Raw genomic sequence first — 18,422 nt, 5'->3', positions numbered from 1 at the left:
CAGAGAGAGAGATCCCAAGTAGATGGAGAGACAGGCAGAGAGAGGCGGGAAGCAGGCCCTCTGCTGAGCAGAGAGCGCGATGCGGAACTCGATCCCGGGACCCTGAGATCATGGCCTGAGACGAAGGCAGACGCTTAACCCACTGAGCCACCCAGGCGCCCAACAACTGATTTTTTAAGAGAATAAAACAGAAGTGAAGTTTTGAAGGAAGATGGTGGCCCGATAAGGAGATGGTCGAATGACATCAGCTGTCTACGTAGTTTATCTATTTTCTCATCCTGTGGAAACTTCCTGTGTCTGGAGAGGGTGGATCTCCTCAGGTGAGAGGACAGTGGGTGTAGGACCACCCAGGAAGGGCATTTGCAGGTGCTTCGAGGATTGGCTGATGTCAGAGGCATTTCCGCTGATCTCCATCTTGTGGCATCTCAGAGAGGGACGAGGCCATTCCAACTTCCAATGAGAACGAGAAAAAAACAAAAAAACAAAAAAACAAAAGCTTCCAGGTAAAAAGGATTTTAAAGGGGTCAGAATCCTTGTTGAGAATTTAAAATTGTGGTATAAGGAATCCTTTCTTCTTCCTTTTTTTTTTTTTTTTTTAAGTTCGCTTCTCTTTCCTGTGTCTCAGAAAGTCGAAAGAAAGCTGAGAAGCCCATGGGGAAGTGGTAGTGAGAGAGGGCAGGGTCTCCTGGTCTGAAGGGCTGGGTATGCATTCCTTGCTGCCCCTCAGGAGCTGTGCCACCTTGGACACCTTTCTCACCTTCTCCGAGTTTCATTTCTGTCCTAGAATTGACACACTGCTTCACAGAATCTTCGAGAAGATGAATCGAAATGTAAGTGAAAATGCCTGAGAGTGATTGACAGATAATACTTGTGGATGCTTTTTGGGAATTGTGGAAATTACCAAGGCTCCTTGAAAAAGTGAACTTTGCAGAAGGCCTCCTGATAAGTCTTCCCCGGCTTGCCAAGTGTTCCCATGGCTGTAGGTCATGTAGAAGCTCAACAGACATGATTTTGCCTGTTTGGTCATTGCTGGAAGATGTCAAAAACAATATAAATCTACGTGACCTTTCTTGGCCACACAAAGCTTTTGGGAATGTCAGGCAAACTGATTCAACAGCTCCTTTTTCTCTTGTACAGAAATCTAGGGAGATTTCCCCCCATATTCAAGATGACCTATCTCTAAACATTTTGAAGAAAAGTGCCACATAGAAAGAACACATTTTACCAACATTTCTGTCACTGAACTTTTCTAGGTGCATTTCCTTTGGTATTTAAAGCCATATGTCACTTGCTCTGGCTTACACTTAGTATTCGGTTTTGACTTTTGATTGTTAATTAGAATAGTTGCCATTTATGGAGTGCTCACCTTATGTCCGGTTCTTCACAAATATCACCCGTCTTCCTTAAAATGATGTTGCATGTGGGTTATTAGTATCCTGTTTTTCTACTGAGCTCGCTGAGACTGACTCATGCTGACTCCCAGGATGGCTCAGGGGTTAGTGGGAGAGCTGGCGTGCTTCATGACGCTGGGGACATCTGTCATTCCCTGCCACGTTTCCAGCACCCACAAAAGTGATGCATAGCAGGTGTCCCAAATGCACGCATGAGTGATTGAACAAATGAATGACCGTTTCGTCCGAAGACCCTGCTCTTGCCTCTTCACCGTGTTGCTTCCAATGAAATTAGCAAACAGTCATGCCTCTCAGAATTCAGATCCTCTCGCTCTGTGTGCTTGAGCCCAGGCCGTGTCTCATCCCCGTGGTGGGCCCTGGGGACAGAGTTGTGGACAAGGCGGACAACGTCTGAGCCCTCACGGAGCTTATTTCATGGCAGCAAAGACAGATGTCAAGCAACTCATCCGAGGGCGATTAGTGACCTAAAAGGGGAAGAACTGGGTGATAAGGAAATTCACTTCTTTTTAGGTCATCTGGTTTCTAAACCAACTTTTCTGTTGATCTGTATCTTCTTGTGGCAGTTCCCAGTGCCTAGCCCAGCCCCAAGGTGGTGCATCCTCTTACACTTGGTGAGGACTCAGTAAATGACCTGAATGGAGCTGAGCTCCTGTGGAAATCCTCAGGGCTCTGCTGAGGCGACTGAAACAAAGGTGTTGATCTTATCCCTTCGAAAACTCAGTGTTTCTGAGTTCTCATTCAGGCATCCCCATTCTGGCAACTCGGGATGGATGAGGCCATCCTGAGCCAGCAAGAAAGAGGAAAGAGACTCTTGTAATTAGAGGAAGGTGTTTGTGAAGCTCCAGGACTTGCAGTCAGACTCCTGGATCAAAACTGACGTGATACTTGTGAGCTTGAATCAGGTTTACTTCTTTGAGTCTCAAGTTCCTCATCTGTAAAACGGGGATGGTAGTAGCTTATTATGAGGCGTACATACATAAACAGGGGATGTAAAGCTTGGGTGAGTAGGAAACATTCTATATATTTTAACTAGTCCTTAAAAAAGCCCAAAGAAAAGGAACTGGGTTTCTCTATAAACGGAAGCGGAAATATCTAGGGAGCACTTCCCTTGGAGAAATGTTCTTTCTAATCCATATTTTAGAATTTGCTGCTCTTCAGTGGCTCTTGATAATTTGGTTAAAAATTGCTTCATATGGTTAAAGTACAGTAAAAATTACCTGAAATGTTCAGTTATGGTTCAACTTGAACAGATACAGCAGCAGAAAAAAATAATAGAAGGGCCCTGCCTGTGCCCATCAGAGAGTAGAACAGTCATTAACCATGGGTAAGTCTTGTTTCATTTCTACTTCCCCCCAGACACTGTCCTCGAGGTGATTATTTTGAGGTGCATCTCAGAAAAATATATCTTTTAAGATCTAAATTCCTTCATACACGTATAGGGTACTTTGAAGGAAAATAAAGGTAAATGAAATGATAATTATTCTTTCATTCATCTTGAGTCCTCAGTATGATGGTACATCCTACTTTGTGAGTTTTTAATTTTTATTTATTGTTACTTTTTTTTTAAAGATTTCATTTATTTGTTTGACAGACAGAGATCACAAGCGGGGAAGCAGGCTCCCTGCTGAGCAGAAAGCCCGATGCGATGCGGGGCTCAATCCCAGGACCTGGGATCATGACCTGAGCCGGAGGCAGAGGCTTAACCCACTGAGCCACCCAGGTGCCCCGAGTTTTTTATTTTTTTAAGTATTTGCTCAAAGGGGTCTATCATTCTGTTTTCTTTTTTAATTGTGGTAAAACATACATAACATAAAATTTACCATTTTAACCACCTTTAAGTGTACCTTTCAGAGGCATTATAGGTTTCATTGTACAATTCTTTTCGTCTTGCAAAACTGAAACTTGTACCCATTCAGCACCAATTTCCTATTCTCCTTTCTCAGCCCTGGCAACCACCAGGCCACTTGATGGATGTGACCACTCTTGGGACCTCCTATAAACGGAATCATGGCATATTTGTCCTTTTGTCACTGGCTTATTTCACTAGTATGGTGTCCTCAAGGTTCATCAACACTCTCTTATGTGTCCCATTGTAGGGATGTATGTCACATTTGGTTTATCCATCATTGGTGGATGGGCTCTCGGGTTACTTCCCCCTTTGGCTATTGTGAATAATGCTGTAATGAACATGGGTGTGCAGAGACCTATGAACTATATGGCCATTCAGATTTCTGTCTAACCAAAATTCTGTTATTTTTGTTTGGAATTCTGAGCTAGCTTTTTAATAATGGGGAGAGCTTTCAGGTCCTTTTTGTTCTTAGCTTCCAGGTTTTTAGCTAAAGTGAAACCTCCATACTTGACTCTTTTAGGTGATGGCCATGATGAAGCTTGAATAATAATAATAATAATTATAATAAGACATTTAAAAAAAATTCTGTTTCATTTGTTTTGAGTCTGAAATAACCACATTCGGGGGTGTTGTGATGGGATAGGAAGTCTCACATCTCTTAGAGAATCTTGTAAATACTTTAAAGATTTTCCCAGACCCTCTCAAAATTATAATATTCATTGTCTTTCTTTGGCTTTTGGATAGTTTCCCCACAGTTTTATTCCCAGTGCATTAAGTTTGGATAACAGTAGTGAATATAGAACATTCTGTCCAGAAGGTAAGAAGATAGATGTATTCATGATTATAACCAGAGAAGGTAATTTCAGGTGAATCTCTTCTTCCATCTTAAGTCTGGCCTTATGCATTTATTTATTTTTAGAACATTTCTTTCTTTTTTTTTTTTTAAATTTAATTTTATTTTTTCAGTGTTCGAAGATTCATTGTTTATGTACCACACCCAGTGCTCCATGCAACACGTGCCCTCTGTAATACCCACCACCAGGACATTTCTTTTAATTTTAATGAAGTTTCAGTACAGGTCACTTGGACTGGGAGTTTTAATGGCTTGAATGCAATAAGTTTATCTGTGGGTGGGGGGTTCTGATTCTCCCCGCTAAGTAGCATTGTGTTAAAAATGGCCTTAACACTTAAGTGATATTCTTTCTCTGAAAACTTATTAGAAGCAAATTAATTTATCCATACCTTATTGATTTGTTTGATTCAAAGCTCATCGTCACTTTATAAAACTCAAACCTCCCTACTCTTGAAATTTCTTCAGTAAAATCTCTCGGCTTGGCTGAGTGGAGTGATGGTCCCATGTTCTAGGCTCCCCAAGGCCTGTTAGGCCTGGCTGTGTCACGCCTTCTGGCCGATGAACTGTAAACAGAAGAGATGTGCATGGTATCTGAGGCATGGCCTTTGAAAAGAAGAATATACCTTTCCTTTTCCCTTTCTCATTCTTGGTGGCTGGCATCCAGTCATCTTGGCCATGAAATGGACAGTGACAGGTGTGGATGGCAGAGCAACAAAAGGGAGTGATCCTGGGTTTCTGATCACTGTCAGCATACTGACCTGACTTGCCCACATAAACTTTTACGTTAGAGGAAAATTGACCTATGTCTTCTTCTGCTATTGTTTTTAAGATTTTGCTTACTTTTTTAAAGATTTTCTTTCTTTATTATTATTTTTACATATTATATAAAATATAAAATATATAATATATAATAATATATTATATATAATATTTATATAAATTTATAATATATAAATAAATAAATATATATATAAATAAAAAATATAAATATATAATATATAAAATTTTATATATTATAAATTTATATATACTTTATATATTTATATATAAAGTATAAATATAAATTTTATTTATATTTATAATTTATACAAATTATAAATATGAATTTTATTTATATAAATCTTATATATTATATATTTTATATATTATATTTATTGTTTATTATTATTTTCTCTAGTTATTTGATAGAGAGAGACAGTGACAGAGGGAACACAAGCAGGGGCAGAGGGAGAGGGAGAAGCAGGCTCCCCGCTGAGCAGGGAGCCCGATGTGGGGCTTGATCCCAGGACTCTGCAGCCACCCAGGTGCCCCAAGATTTTATTTTATGTTTTTAAAGCAGTCTTAGATTTACAGCAAAACAGAGAGGAAGGTATAGAGATTTCTCAGTTACCCGTGGCCTTACGTGGAGTCCCCCATTATCATGATTCCTCGGAGTGGTACGTTTTTCACCAAGGACGAGTCTGCACAGGCACATCCTAATCGTCCAGAGTCTGCGGTTCACTGTAAGACTCGCTCCTGGTGCTGCACATTCTGTGGCTTCGGACAGATGTGTCTTGACGTGCGTCTGTCATTCTCGCGTTGTACAGAGGTTTTCATCGCCTCTCCTATCTTCCAGGTGTTCCTCTCTTCTGTCACTTGCAACAAACCCAAATTCTAACTAATTCAACAACTATATCTAGTGCCTTTTGTTTTGCACTGTAAGATGGTGACCGAGCTCGAGTTTTATTTGAAATGTAAGTTTCTTGTTTTATTTTAAAAGCAATCTATTTGCTGTTTATTTTCTTTTGAACAACTTAATTGAGAAACTTGGACTTAGATTAATTATGCAAATGTTTCACTTTAATTTAGCAAACACTTATTGAACAATTATTATGTGCAAGGTGATTTACTAGAAGTATCGGGATAAAGAATCAGTGATGATGATATTTTGTTTATTGGAGCACATCACAGTGTCTAGACTGGAGGATCAACAGATTCACAAGTAACTTCCTACACACACACACACACACACACACACACCCCTCCTCATAAAATTGATGGTGCAATTATTTGGTTTTTTAAAAATTCCTGTTTTCCTATAAGGAGACAGGCCTGGGAATGTTATTAGCCCATGTCAGAAAACAAATGTAAATGAAAACTGTATTATTTATTTTATTGCAAATTAGATATGGCAAGGGTAAGAGGAAAAACCTTAAAAAAATATTTGAACTTTTTTTTTTTTTTTAATTTTAATTTTTTTTTTTTTTAAAGATTTTATTTATTTATTTGACAGATCACAAGCAGGCAGAGAGGCAGGCAGAGAGAGAGGAGGAAGCAGGCTCCCCTAGAGAGCAGAGAGCCCGATGCGGGGCTCGATCCCAGGACTCTGAGATCATGACCTGAGCCGAAGGCAGTGGCTTAACCCACTGAGCCACCCAGGCGCCCCTGAACTTTTTTTTTTTTTAAGATTTTATTCATCCGACACAGAGAGAGATCACAATAGGCAGAGAGGCAGGTAGACAGAGAGAGGGAAGCAGGCTCCCTGCTGAACAGAGAGCCCGATGCGGGGCTCGATCCCAGGACCCTGAGATCACGACCTGAGCCGAAGGCAGAGGCTTAACCCACTGAGCCACGGACACGTCAGGTTTGCCAAATGCTGAAAACAAGGACGGGGGGGACATTAGCTTCAAAATTTGCAGGTAGGGAGCAGGGAGAAGCTTTGCGCAAAATGGTCCGGCTCCTTCTCTGGTCTTTGCTTGTTTGTTTCGAACAAGTATCTGAGAGAAATGCGCAGCAAACCCGTTTGGACCCTCGTGTACGGCCAGGTTGAGCCAGAGGAAGGGCAGGCCCCGTGGGCAATGCTGCAGGCTCTCGCGGCTGGCCGCACCCGCGCGTGTGTGCGTGTGTGTGCGCGCGCGCGTGTGTGTGTGTGCGCGTGTGCACACACGTGAGGTTTGGGTCCGGCTGCTGTATCGTGATAGCACAAAACAGAGTGTGCTGAGAGGCCCGGATGGGGTTGAGAAGCCCGTATTGAACTGATACTTTCCCCACTTATCAATTGTGTGTGAGCTCATTCTTGTTCCAGAAATCCACCCTCCGTCAAAGGACTGTTGAAGCCCTCACTGTCGAACTGGGGAGGCCTGTCCAGTCAGGGTGAGAAGCCAAGTGAACACATTTGAAGTAAGGGTGGTACGAGGAAAGGAAGCAGAGCAAATGAACAAGGGGCTAGAGTGGCCTGAAAAGGGGATGTAAATGTCTTACAAACCTGCCATATTCCGAGTTTGGTTTTGTTGGAGTTTCGTAATAGCCCCGTGAAGTGGGTGTTGTGCCCCCCATTCTCCAGGTGAGTTAATGAGGCCCAGAGAAGGTGCGGATCCTGCCGAAGGCCACACAGAAGGAACATGGTGGGGTCGGGATGGGAAATCAAGTCTAGGGTGATTCCCTACTGGACTGGGACGTGGCACCAGAAGTGCACATGCTGAAGGCGGCGGGTTTGCCTGCTGTGGCCTCGAGGGAATCGTGCAAACTCTCTGACCTTCCTTCCCATCACATCCAGAGGTGCTGGGAACGGGACACTTCGGGGGATGGTTGGGACCATGATCTACGATAAGCCCCATAAGTGCTTTGCACATGTTCAAACGTCACACAGCAATCAGGCGTTTTGTTTTCCCTCCACGAGACTTTTCAGCTCTTGATATTAAAAATAGTTATACCTACCAATGGCTTTTCAGAGTGTAGGCTTCAGGGTTTATACAGCCACAAGTGAAGAAGGAGGAAGAGAAGGGTTTCTGGCATGAGGCGAGCTGTTGGCCTCCAGAGCAGAGTCCGTCTGTGTGTGAAGAACGCTGAAGGAGGGACGGCCGCAGGTGCACGTGCTGTGGACGGTTAACCGTGGAACTGAACGGGTGTCATCTCCCTGATGCTGTCGTTGGCAGAGCCAAGAGAGTTCCTGCTGGGATCCTGTACTTGAGTTAGAGATTGTCTTCCTTCTTGTGTTCCCACCTCCCGCTCCTTTGTCCGTGGACAGCCCTGGATGACCGGACGCTTGAAATGATGGAGAATGTGTGGTGGGAGCATGCTCTGGGAAAGGCGTTTTCAGGTTCTAGAGTCTTAGCAGTGAGGGTGGGGCTCGGGGGGTGCAGGGCTGGGTGAAGCTTCTCCTCTCGGTGCTCTAAGTTGGACGCTCTGTGACGCTCTCCCTTTCTCCTGGACGTGGGGCCCGGAAGCTCATCTGATGTGCCTTTAACATGGTTTGGTTTCCCTGCTCCCTAGGTGGTTCTAGTAATCCCAGGACTGCCTAGAAAAGCTGGTCTGCGGTGAGGATACGGGGGCTAGTACTGATCTAGAAAATACTCCTTTTATTCTTTTTCATTTACTTTATTTTTTTGTATCCCCGTGAGATGGGGGATGTTAACTGAGGTAATCGTGGTCATCATTGACGTCAGCAAAGTCGAGATACCATAGACCGTAAACACACACAGCGGCACATGTCAGTCATTTGTCCGTTAGCATGGGCGAAAAGTTAAAACCAAAAAAAAAAAAAAAAATACTCTATAAAAATGGTGGGATACTGAAAAAAGGTGCGAAAAAGAAATAAAATTAATCATAATCCCATTGCTTTAAGATAACTATAAGGTATTTGGTTAGTTTGTGTGTGTGTGTGTGTGTGTGTGTGTGTGTGTGTGTAAATTTACACCAATATAAATATCCATGTAAATCGCGCAGTGGTGCACTGAGTCTGCTTCGACCGGCTCGGGCACCTCTCCCCGGCTCTGCATTCAGCGTGGCCGGTTGACAGACTGGAATCAGGCGCGGTAGGAGGACTGACAGGGCGGGAATCAGCAACGCTGTAAGTCAGAGCTCCTTCACCCGTTTCCCCCTTCTTTTTATTTATTTCAAATTTTTACATTTTGTTGTTGAGTTCGGTTAGCCAGTATATGGTACGTAAGTTTTTGTCACAGAGTTCAGCGCTTCATTAATTGCCTATGACACCCAGCGCTCCTCCGGACTCGTGCCCTCCTTAATGCCGGCCTCCTGCTTTTCTCCCTCCTTAACTGTCGTTGAACGCTTACTGGCACATCACTGTGTGTGTGTGTCTGTATGTGTGCGTGTGTCTGTCTGTGTGTGTGTGTCTGTGTGCCCCCCCCCTTTTTTTTTTTTTTTTTGACCTCTTGAGCTCTTTAAGAGCAGGATCTGGGTCTGATTTCACGGTGCGTCCCTACAGAAACAAACACATCGCCTTACAGACTTAGTGGCTATTTGATAAGTGTGTGACAGATGAAGGATGGTCTGAGGGAAGGACGGGTTAGGACTGTGGTTCAGATTTTTTTGCAACGGAGTCAGTACATTTGTTGACTAACATTTTATTCGTGAGTAGTTCTGTAAACCAAGACCAAAGGGACGGTTTTGCAGTTTGCTGTGTGTCGCTTGTTGGATTAATAGCGAGGACATCCGCTCTCATTCCGGGAGCATTAAGCAGCTGAGTGGGCGCCCGCAGAGTAGAAGGTACACGGGACAATGGGGAGTCCCGGGTCTCTTCTTGTTGTCACGGGCTGGTTGGCTCGGACAGTCTGTCCAAGTCCTGATTCCTCGTTTTGTGAGACGTGTGTGTGCTCTGCGTATGTGGGAGGGGATATTGGAGGGAAGGATGATTTCCAGGCAGTGCTATGTTTTCAAGATGCGTGAAACTTCTCACTCCCCCCCCCCAGTAACCTGAGAGAGAAGTTCATCTCCCAAGGGTATATCCCTCTGCCCCCTGCACGTGGCCTCAATCTTCCCTTTCTCACTGCGCTCTTTAACTTTATGTCGTTTAGCTCTCCTTATTAGTGTGGAGATTGGAATGAATAATGTGTAAGAAATTAATCGCCCCGTGGATATCCTTTTTGATTATTTGGAATGTGAGACTGGCAGAGCCCAGTGCCCCTGCCTGCTGACTGTTAATGACTCCTACTATGCTGTAATTTAATAACGCTTGTGGAAATGTTTGCTTTCTTTTGTATCTGCGTATATTAAAGCATTTGTGCGATTTTTTTTTTATTTTACTTATTTATTTGATAGAGAAAGAGAGCACAAGTAGGCAGAGGCAGGAAGAGAGAGAGGGGGAAGCAGGCTCTCCGCTGAGCAGAGAGCCTGATGTGGGGCTTGATCCCAGGACCCTGAGATCACGACCTGGGCCTAAGGCAGAGGCTTAACCCACTGAGCCACCCAGGTGCCCCACAGCTGACGATTCTTGAAGGGATTTTTTAACTAGAAGTACTGGTAGGGCCCTTTGCCAAGACATGTCCTTTTTTTATTGCAATTTCCTGTTTTATACAAAGTACAGAATGGTCACAGTGTTCAAAGGAAACAAAAATCCATGGGCTTTCTTATGCTACTTAGAAAAAAAAAAATCTACAGTCTGGAAGGAAAGCTGTGTCCGTGGAGTGAGTTTTGCTGTGTGGGGGGAATGTCTTTGCCCCTCCCCCACCATTACTCTATAACACACAAAAGAGCTTTTGACTCTCATGCCCGGAGGCTCTTCCTCTCCAGAGAGGGGCACCATGGGCATGTGTGTGGTCAGCGTGTCATTGATATTTTTGAAGTGTGACGTGGTCTAGAATGATCTTTATGCCCAGCCGACCTTGCGACTGAGCATGGGTCCTCCTGTTTCAACCGCTGTCCTTGCAGGTGGTGGGAACCTGAATTACTCTTTAACGGGAAAAGGTCTGTTAACCCTTTAGTTCTCTGCTGTCTTCATAATGTCTGTCTAGAAGCTGAAAATTCAGAAAGACTTTTTTTCTCATCTGTCCTCTGTTTATTCAAGATAAACATTTGATCTCTGGTTTACCTTTTCTTTTGAAGGGTTCAAAATACTTTCCAAAACTGTATCTGGTTTTTATTCTACATAAACATTTGATCTCTGGTGTACTTTTTTTTTTTGAAGGGATTAAAACACCTTTGGAAGGGATTAAAACATATATATATATATATATAATATTTTATAATATATATAAAATGTATGTCACCGACTTCTCCACCAATAGAATAGATTTCTGAGCAAGGTCCTTTGTGGTTATGGCTTTTGTTTTGCTTAAAGATCGCACATCCCAGCAGGGTTCATGAGACCACAATATTATAATTCTATTTATGTAGAGCTTTTACAGGAACTTAATCAAAACAGAGAAATATCTGACTACTTTTTGTAGATAACATAAGAAAGCTAAAATACAAAATAAAAACATTTTTGTACTAATAAATCTAAAACTCCAGGTGGCCTTTTAATAATCTTTGTAATAGATCATACTACCTGTGCAGATAGTTTCAATATTCTTACACAAAATTAAGAAAATATAGAGTGTTCCATTCAATCATTGCTTAATTACTGAGATTTAAAGAGTCACATCATGATTATGAGGCATACTAAAAGATTGCCATAGCCTAACATTTAGGTACATTTCAAACCTTACAAAGTGCTTTTACAGATGCTATTTCTTTGAAGCCCTCACTGGCATCCTGTGGGAGTTATCCTTAGCATGTAGGGCAGATGAAAAACCTCAGGCTCAGACTTAAACAAGATTGTAGATGTGGGCACTCAGGTTTCCTTATTGACAAAGTAGTTCCCATTCTCCTGTTCCACGTCTTTTCTTGTCCCCCAGCCCCTAGATGTTATTCTGAATATATCTGAGAATATCTGTTCTAATGGACTCTAAGTAAAGACTGGAAAGGTCCAGTTACCGCTAAATTACCTGTGACGGATTTTCACCTGTGAAGACACAGACTTTGGGCAGTTGCTCTCATTTCAGTAACCTCATCTCACCAACGGAGTGTTTTTTTCTGTTAAAAACAGGAGTCTGGCAGGCCTTGAGAAGTAAATGGTGGAGAGCCAAGGGGCCAGATGAGTAGTGTTGGGGTCAAAGCCTTTGAGGAGCTCCTGGGTCTGCCTCTTTGTTGACCTGCTTTGGAGAGTCTTTCCAACCTATAGCTCCTGGATTTCCTCTCTGGGGAAGATCCTTCAGAGCCAAATAAAACCTTGTGTTTGTTATTCTTTCCCCCAAGGTGGGAAGTGAGCTGAGATAGACAGGAGGGCATAGTCCCAGACATTGCCACTTACCATTTTGGAATGAAACTTCCCGTTCCAGGCAGGAGGCCACGAAAACAAAGGGCAGTGGGGGAAACGGGCCACCTTTCGCTTTCCTGTGATGTCAGACACCCGACTGTATGGTTCAGAAGTTGAAACCTGATTCTTTCCCCTTGGTCCTGTTCGTGTCAATTTGTGGGGAGGATTCAGAGGCTTTATTTTATTGGCATTCCAAGTCAACTCTGCAAGGAACGTCAGGCCTCCAGTACATTTATTTGTTTTGCATTTGCTTACAGATACGCAAATAGGAGAGCTACACCACACTCCAGTTTTGAAGACCGTTTCCACCAGTAGGTTTTCCCTAAAAGGAGAAAACTGTCTTGGACATTTCCTATGCAGAGTGGGAAGGGACTATGACCACTCACTCCTCCCAGCTCTGCTCTGGGTGACTCCATCAGTAGAAAGGGGTCCACTTTCTTGGGAGAGAGCCATGGTTGGATACCGCAAACCGTTATAAATTAGTTCCTTCCATTAACATAAAATCTACTTTTCCAGCCCTCTTTCCTATGGTTCTCATTTACATTTCTAGGTTTACGTAGGCTACCCAAACCCTCTTTGACACAAGAGCACTCTGCCTCTACAGAACAATAGTCATGGCTGACCAAGCTTTCTCTTTCCCAGGATGAATGTTTCTGTTTCGCTTAGCCCTGTCCTACGTGCTGTGGTCTGCACATCCATTTCCCTACTTGTTGGTCTCCCCTGGACAAGTTCTAACAGGCTGAGGCCTCACTTAATGCCAACCCTGTGCTTGCACTTTTTGCGACTCTGTCTCATGATTACCGCTTAAAACCACTTGGTATTTTCTGCAATAAATGTTTTAAAGTCAATCCCATAGACACGTCAGGACCAGAGTGGAGGCTGAGGGTGCGGCAGGTGGGGGGGGAGATCCAGCATGAGCGTAACCCCAGAACGATTCTAGAAACTAGACTGCACTCTTAGTCCATTACAGTTTTAACCTTCCTGGGCCAGCACAGCTCCTCCTTCGTCTGCCACACTCCCCCAGCATGCTATTGATGTTTCTCTCAGTTGCGGACCATTTTTCATCTCTGTGTTACCATCAATCTTTCTCCTGTGTGTGAATGAATGAATAATTACCTTCTGACTCCCTGACTCAGGATATCTGAATATAAGCAGTGTTGCTCATTTCGTTTCTTTGTCAAACACTACTGATCACCCTTCTGGCTAGCTGGTCGGTACAGTTGCCCACGAGTAGCTGTTGATTTACTTCTCTCCTGTCAGACTGTGGATTAGGTGAGACCAGCAAAAAATGTGCAGAAAGAAAAGAGCAGAAATGATTGCTACATCCCAGGTCTGAAACTTAGTCTCTTAGAATGTAAAAATAATGACACTAATAAGAACAACAGTTACAACATAATAGCTACACTGTGTTTTTCTTTACCACGTGAGAGGCGTTGTGCTAAACGCTTTACATATGCTGTATAATTTCATCCTTAAGCCATTTACAGATTTGAGAATTTAAGGAACATGCCCCAGTCAGACTGCCTGCTGGGGAAGCCAGAATTCAAACCCAGATTTTTAAATTTTCCCTGTCAAGTTCATTCTCTCAACCATTGTGTTATAATGCAGTACACTCAATAGACTGTCAGTAAAGGCTCATGAGCATACTTCCTCCCTCAAAAGGAAGCTAAGAGGTTCTGGAAACTTAGTGATGACTTGTAGTTCAATGGACAAAAGCGCAATGGATAAGTGATCCTTTGAATACAGTACCTTCCTTCTTAGATTAGACTCTCATTTTTAAAAAAAGATTGATGTATTTATTAGTGTGTGAGCTGGGGGGAAGGGCAGAGGCAGAGGAAGAGACAGTCTTAAGCAGACTCCCTGCTGAGCTTGGAGTGCGACCACTGCTGGGCTCCATCCCACAACCCTGAGATCATGACCTGTGATGAAGTCAAGAGTAGGACGTTTAACTGACTGAGCCACTGGACATTTAACCAACTGAGATGCTCTCATTTTTGATAGAGAAGCTCTGAAGTGGGCAACAAAATACTGTGTATATTCCATATATCACTTGTTTTTTGATGCCTGCTGGAGGAAATAGTCCAGAACGGGAGGAAAAATCCATCAAAGAAGAACAGATTTAATAGAGGAATCATGGGAAAGCCAAACTAAGTAGAGATGAAATGACAGGTTAATGAAAACATGTGCTGTGTGTCAAGAGATACAAGGTTTAGGTTTTCTCTGTGTTGGGGAAGAATATGCCTCTAGATTCTGGGGTGAAATATAGTTTCCATAAGAAAATTCAACCACAGGGATGGCTTGACCAGTAGAGAGTACAATAGAACGTCCACCTCCTCTTTCCTGGATATTAGAATTCTCTTTTGCATCAGTGTTTTCAATAGCGTTTTGTTTGGTCGACCCCCTTACCTGTAGATCATATTGAGCTTGCAATCAGAGGAAGACTCTAGATGTTTTTTAGAGAAGCTGCTGTGTAACTGGATCCTCTTCAGGTTCTGCTTTGGTGATTTGACTATTTAAAATGAAACCCAGGTGTTATGTTTAGATCTGTTGAATTACGTTTTCTGAAATGCCACCGAGCTTTCCATAAGGTTGGGTTTTTTTAATGTGTTGGATTATATGGCACATTTCCTTTCATTCTCTGATCTGTGACATGATCACCCTTCCGGCTAGCTGATCCCATCAGAGGACAGAGCCACGAGGCCGCACTTTAGTTAGAAACTTGCCGCCAACTTTTCCTTGACCTGTTAACGAGTGTTCTCTGGTATACAGCTGTAAAGTCTAATTTTAAGACACCCTCTATCTTTTCTATCTACGTCTCATCTTCAGCTTTGTCAGATGTCTTGCAAGACCTCATTTGAGTTCCTGGAGCTAATGAACATCTTCTTTTATTCTAGTTCCAAGGACAGAAGAACCACATGGTCCAGCAATTATGGACCCACAGGAACTGCTCCTTAAGTGGTTATTGATGATTCTTACCTCGTGCTCATTATGGAACAATGTTAAAGGGAACGTATGGTCTGCTGACAGCACCAAGCCCTGTGTGGAAGATTAGCTCTGCATAGCATAATCACCACCATCAAGTCTCCTGTGAACTATTTTGTGTAGGATAATGTTGGAAGGAGACAGGTCTTTCACCACTGGTGATGGGCATTCTGTCTGGGAAGATCTCCAGTCAGCCATAACTGGGTCTTCAGATGTTCAGACATTTAAACCCCTTATGCAACAGAGTGCACTTTGCAAACCTTTTGATCTTTATTGACAGAATGTGTTCCTCTATTTTAAACGTGCTTTTGTTTCTTTTCTAATGATATTGTCCTTGGATCCTATCAAGGTAAATTTGGAAATTATTCTGTAATTCCTTGATCTCTATTGATTACATTTGCAACTAACTAGTGAACCTTGTGTTTGGAAGGTTTGGTGTGGATACGGGTTGCCCTCAAAGCCCTGAGAACATTAGGGGATAAATGACAACCCCAGAGTTGGCCAATGAAGAAGGTTGACTGGTTGCTAGTGCATTTTATAGATAGGCTTTTAATTAAATGGAAACATACCAAGTAGTTAAAAAAATGATATTTTTTCATCCCTTTATGTTGTCTGTAAGGGAAATGAGGGAAAGTATTATTTATGAAGGTAAGTGGTGATGACTTCTAGTTCACATTTACTGTTGAGTTTTTAGGTGTGAGTCTGTGTAGGTATTCTGGAGAAAGAAAAAAAAAAATCTTTATATTCCTGGTAGACCAGTTGCCTGAGCATCAACATTGTTTCCATGGTATTTCCATGAGATAAATCACCCAGCTATGAGATTTATTTTGGAGTAGTTAGGAAAAGGTAAGATAGCCTTTTCTGAAATGTTTCTTTAAAGGGCCAAGATATAATAAACTGCATGCTACAAGAAGGCAGAATGACATATTTTTTTAAAAGATTTTATTTATTTATTTGACAGAGAGAGATGACAAGTAGGCAGACAGGCAGGCAGAGAGAGAGGGGGAAGCAGGCTCCCCACTGAGCAGAGAGCCTGATGTGGGGCTCGATCCCAGAACTCTGGTATCATGACCTGAACCGAAAGCAGAGGCTTTAACCCACTGAGCCACCCAGGCGCCCCTCAGCATAACATATTAAAGCAAGCATCCCAGAAAGTAGCCCAGCCTAGGAATTTAGCAAGCTTGCTGGAGAAGAAGTAGCTATGATATAAGTTGGTCATGGGGCACATGAAAGTTACAGGGGAGAGCAGACAAAAGTTTGAAATTCAGTGAGGCTAAACTGATCTGTGTTAAAAATTAAAGTGCTGGGTCCCCTGGGTGGCTCAGTCAGTTAAGCCTCTGCCTTCTGCTCAGGTCATGATCTCAGGGTCTCGGTGGAAAGCCTGCTTCTTCCTTTCCTCCTACAGCTCCCCTGCTTATTCTCTCTCTCTGTCAAATAAATAAAGTCTTAAAAAAAATATTTAAGTGCTAGCCATCAGAGGATGGCTGTAGGAATTCACCCTACAGATTTAAAACTTGCCAGGGCCTGTGGTTTTTGGTAGTTAAACATCTGTACCCTGGCTTGGAACTGGTGAGTGACGGGTAGTATTTTCAAAAGCCTACTCAGCCACAACATTTTAAGGAGATGATGGGCCAAGGAGATGATGGGCGCTTTTAGTTTACTATGAAGAGGTGAAACTTTCTAGAAGCTAAGTGATTTGTCCAAGGTTGCTAGCTAGCGGCAGAGCCAAGACCTGAGCAGAGCCACCCACCACATGTCCCAGATGTTAACAGGGGAAGATTTTTGTGAAAAACTAGGGTGGGCTCTTTGTTTGTTTGTTTTTAACTGCTTGAAAGTGGTTCCACCTTTAGCCAAATATGCATTCCAGATTTTTCTCCGGCAATGGTGATTTTGTAAAACTTTTTAAAGGAGTCATTAAATAGAAAATCAAATTAATGCATGCACAAATTGTAATCTTTTATACAAACAAACCTTCAAATTCAGGTATTTTTTAAGCCAGATGCCCTTCTTTCTGCTTTGAAAAATATGGTTACTTAGCTTCACAGTCTATAATGGGGGAGTTGTACCCTGAGAAACTTTTTCCTGTCAAAACCTTAGTTACAAGAATAATGATTTCATTGGGAAGATGATAAATCAAGAGTTTCAGATCTCTCATTACAGTTATTTTTTTTTTCCTGTAGGGATTTCGATAATAAGAGCTTTAAAAGTACCCGTGAAGGGGCGCCTGGGTGGCTCAGTGGATTAAAGCCTCTACCTTTGGCTCAGGTCATGATCCAAGGGTCCTGGGATCGAGCCCCACATCGGGCTCTCTGCTCAGTGGGGAGCCTGCTTCCCCCTCTCTCTGCCTGCCTGTCTGCCTACTTGTGATCTCTCTCCATCAAAATAAATAAATAAAATTAAAAAAAAAAGTACCCATGAAGGTGTAGCCACAAAACCAAACCACACGTAAGCAAATTTATTCTTGGTTACGTCTGACTTCTTTGCCCCCTGGGTTCTGAGATCAGCACAGCATTCCTTGTCCACCTTCATTCCTGTCACACTGACCACGGAATGGCACAGTCATAGATGTGCTGTGGGGACCGAGCTCTTGAAGCCACTGGTTCTGTCATTGTAACAGAGACTTATGTGACCGAACCGTGTAATGACCGATGTCCATCTACATGGTTCACTTCTGAAAATTTATGCTACAGGGTTTTCCTCTTGCCTGTTCTGGATTATTGAATAAAGAATTCCATAGAAATGCGGTTTTATTTTTCAGGCTGTGTGGTTCATCTCCTTTACTACTGTAATATGAAAATCCCCACACCAACAGGTGAAATCTTTTTTTTTTTTTTAAGATTTTATTTATTTATTTGATAGAGAGATCACAAGTAGGCAGAGAGGCAGGCAGAGAGAGAGGGGGAAACAGGCTCCACATTGAGCAGAGAGCCATGTGCGGGGCTTGATCCCAGGACCCTGAGGTCATGACCTGAGCCGAAGGCAGAGGCTTAACCCATTGAGCCACCCAGGTGCCCCTCGCAGGCAGAGTCTTTTTTTTTTTTTTTTTTTTAAAGATTTTATTTATTTATTTGACAGAGATCACAAGTAGAGAGGCAGGCAGAGAGAGAGGGGGAAGCAGGCTCCCTGCTGAGCAGAGAGAACCCGATGTGGGGCTCGATCCCAGGACCCTGAGACCATGACCTGAGCTGAAGGCAGAGGCTTTAACCCACTGAGCCACCCAGGAGCCCCAGGCAGAGTCTTAAGGATGCTCAT

The 18,422-nt window shown here is 42.9% G+C and overlaps 1 protein-coding gene and 1 pseudogene across 1 annotated transcript in view; one reads left to right on the top strand and one right to left on the bottom strand.

The window, feature by feature from the left end:
* Positions 1-18,422, top strand: part of LOC111150746 (regulator of G protein signaling 7) — a 511,256-nt gene that overhangs the window by 9,553 nt on the left and 483,281 nt on the right. The gene's annotated exons all lie outside the window — the stretch shown is intronic.
* Positions 1-18,422, bottom strand: part of LOC111150617 — a 102,169-nt pseudogene that overhangs the window by 1,834 nt on the left and 81,913 nt on the right.

The sequence above is a fragment of the Enhydra lutris genome, unplaced genomic scaffold (genome assembly GCF_002288905.1).
Source record: "Enhydra lutris kenyoni isolate GAN:26980312 unplaced genomic scaffold, ASM228890v2 scaffoldscaffold24, whole genome shotgun sequence".
Taxonomy (NCBI): domain Eukaryota; kingdom Metazoa; phylum Chordata; class Mammalia; order Carnivora; family Mustelidae; genus Enhydra; species Enhydra lutris.
This window is presented reverse-complemented; position numbering and strand designations above follow the sequence as displayed.